This window comes from Lactuca virosa, chromosome 7 (assembly GCF_052849685.1).
Source record: "Lactuca virosa cultivar CGN04683 chromosome 7, Lactuca_virosa_CGN04683_v6, whole genome shotgun sequence".
NCBI classification, from domain to species: domain Eukaryota; kingdom Viridiplantae; phylum Streptophyta; class Magnoliopsida; order Asterales; family Asteraceae; genus Lactuca; species Lactuca virosa.
This window is the reverse complement of record NC_136432.1, coordinates 109,403,675-109,407,405: the sequence shown is the minus strand read 5'-3', so window position 1 is coordinate 109,407,405 and position 3,731 is coordinate 109,403,675.

Below are 3,731 nucleotides of genomic sequence, written 5' to 3'. Positions count from 1 at the left end.
TTCATAATGAGGACACGCCCGATTGTGACTGAGAATCATCTCAATCTATTTGAAAATTTAGCACATGTGTAACAACTTTAAACATAGCTTTCTTTCAAATACTCCGTAGACTAGGAATATTTCTCTAGTTCTCGCATGTAATTTAGCATGTTCCTATAAGTCACACCATGACTTATACTCGTATTATATTGGTATCATTTGACATGCTCTAAGCATACGACTTATTTGGCCTTTATGCATAATCATGACATATATGATTTCTCCAATTGCAGCAACATATGGAATACAATCATGTTATCTAGTTCAAAACATTTGCACTAGGATTTTGCTCAAAATCATGTCACGTGGTTTTTGACAAGATAACTCTCCCAGAGTCCTTTATCTTAAGCTCTTTAAGATCCTTGACAATTAATGTAATTTTACTTAATCCTTTAAGTTGCCATGATCTATCTATATAGATCTTTATTCCAAGAGTTAGTATGTCGACTTGATATAAGACTAGGAATGTTACTGTGCTCCCACTAGCTTTGTAGAAAACACAAGAGTCATCTAGATTCATAATTAAATCACACTATCTAATTAAATTATAAGAAAGAAGATTCTTACTTTGAGATGTTAGCTTAAATCTGAAAATATTTTCAGTCATGTATGTTTTCTCCTTTGAAAACTCACTTACTATTTATAGTCAAACTGTATCGAGGAAGATTAATCAAGCCCATACTTGATAATCATACATGAATGCATCTCTATGTGTTTTATTAGTTTCTGATCAACTATTGAGCAGATTCAACAATAGTTGAAAACTTGCTAGTTCCAAAATATGATGCATTTAGTTTATGGTTCTTTAGCTCTTCAAGTTACATATAGCTCCCACTTAGAAAAAGAACTTTCTAAGTACTTGTCTTATGGAATGACAATTGGTGGGGTTAGTAGAGACTTCATCCTAAACACTCATTTAGGAAAATCTACATAAATGCAATCATTAGATGCTAGAGTAGTTACGCTTATTGTCAAACATAAGCACTATAACTCCAGACCTTTTAAATAAGGACAAACCACTACATCATTAGTCTAATGAAAGTATTTAATCCACTTGTTTAGTTGGAATATATATATATATATATATATATATATATATATATATATATATATATATATATATATATATATATATTTGTTGTAGTGAGCATAATCCCAAAAATTTTATAAAGTAAATAGTTCTTTTAATAAACATCAAGTAATAGATTGAAAGGTCTATGTTTTATCCTCTTTAAAAACATGTACTATCGACATTCAACTAGTGGCCAGGTGACCGTATCACACTAGAGAATACGAAAGCTACCTCACACAGCAAAAGATAGATCCAAGCGACCAGGTGATCATGCGCCACAAGAAACATACTAATGATGAGTGAGTGTTTTTGTCGGAATGAGTTGTGAATCGGTTCCATAACTTCTAAGATGTTCCAAGAAAACTTGGTCTACAATAACTCATTTTCTTTATCACAACGAAAGGTTAATGATGATCTCATTAAGTTGTATTTCAATCTTCACTACGAAACAATTTGAGCAAATCCCAAGTTTCAACAATAACGAATAAAAGTCGTTAGTGAAATTGATTAAGTATCTGTCACCAAATCTATTCATTGATTGAAAAAGATTACATACATCACTTATGTATAACTCTCTGTCAAGCCTTTTGTTCTTTAACTACTAATAGATAAAGACACTTGTGAATCATCTTCCCATATAAATATGATTCACATATATCAAATGAATCAAGCTCATTTTCCTTCAAATTTCCATCCTTTTGAAGTTGGTATATGTATTTCTTATTTATATAGTCATGATGGTTATGACACTGATAAATTTCAAATCAATATCATTTGATCATTTAGGTGTTATGATCAGAACTATCAATTTAATGAAAGCTTATAGATTTACTTCATAATTAACATTTTGAGAAGATATTCTTTAACACAGAATACATCGTTTCAGAACATGAATGTGAAAATCCATTAAAAGATAAGTAAATCTATATTTATTAATAAATTACAACTGTTACATGTCCCTATAAGGATAGGTACAAAACATCTATTGTTTAAATAAAGACTATAACAACATTTGTTATATCTTCAACACAAAATATCCTTCGTTTGTAATCAGTTGATTATTTCTTCCAATCATTAGCATATAATATCAATTATTAGTGTCACCTGAAGTATAACATACTTAAATGAATGATTGAAAAATAAACAATTCTATCATATAGATGTATGAAGTCTTGTGGAAGTCAGACTTCTTCAGCTCGATGAGATTAGAGGAGCAATTCCTCTTTTAGTGTTTAGTTTCTTCCACAATAGAAACAACACTAATCGTTTGGTCCTTTCATGATTTATGGGCTTATGCTGTATCTCTCTTAACTGAACTATAAGTCTATTTGAGTACACACTCTCTTAGACTTCCTTTATTCAGTTTTTAAACAGGCTTGAAGCAATTTCTAGTGTTCTGATTGAATATCTGCTTTAGTTGATGAGACATATGATATGTTTCATAATTATCCAAGACTTTCTACAAGTCATGGTTAATTTCTTCGATATGATGTGAGACACATCAATATCATCACAATAATACTTTCATCAAAGTATCATGATCAGACTAATTGGTTGCAGAGGTTATTCATGTATGGGATCTTTCAGTATATATAATTTCTATTTATCTTAAAGGTAGAACCTCAAGATATTATACCATTATAGAAATTATGACCATCAAATGTTACTGTCTTTTGAAACTCAACAAGAGAAAGGTTTTGCAGGGCGTAAAATTATTAATAGTTATCAACAGAATCTAACAAAGTTTCATTTAGTATTTTCAATATTTAGTCTTTAAAAATTAATACCTTTTATTGTTTCTTAAAACATTAATTTATTAAAGTCTAGGATCCAAGTAACGAAACAAGTAAATGGTTAGGTGACCTCTATTCCATAAACTTAATCAAACTCACTAGGTAGCGATTACCAAATGCATATAATATGTAACTCCTAGATTATGGGATCCTAAACAACTATTGCTTAGCTTGGCATGTTTATCCCATCTATGCCTCGTACCTCTCATGCTTAGGTGACCTTTATCACATAAGATTCTGATCAAGTCATCCTATTTGAAACAACTTGTAGCATTGTAACTAACTAGTAACAAGGTGACCCTTTAGAAACCAGAAACTACAAAACTACCACGAACATCAAAATCCAATCCTAGGCCCAGGTGACCCCGTGACACTAAAACCCTCAAATGATAACGAGTGTTCTTCAAAAGGACGACAATGACTTGCATTTTTAGAAAAGGTTTTATATATGTTTTACAATTTTATAAAAACATGGTCTCATAAATATTGCATGCATCCAACAATTCATGTACCATTTTGTAAAATTCATATCATTTTTTATGAGGTTCTTTAGGTGCCAAATAAAACTTTACTTTATTTGTTATTAACCGCGATCAATTATAAACTGAAATCCGGTATTTTAAAATTTAGTTGTAGATCGGCTTTAAGAACCGGTAATAGTCTTAATAAAACTTTATTTTATACTTACGACTTGAAGTTTTGGATGAGTTATAAAGTCACTATTTTAAACTTCCTTTTAACAATCAAAAAACTTATGACTTCATGAATTTGTAGAATAAACTCATTTTATTTTATAAATTCAATTTTATGCATCTTATGATAAAAAT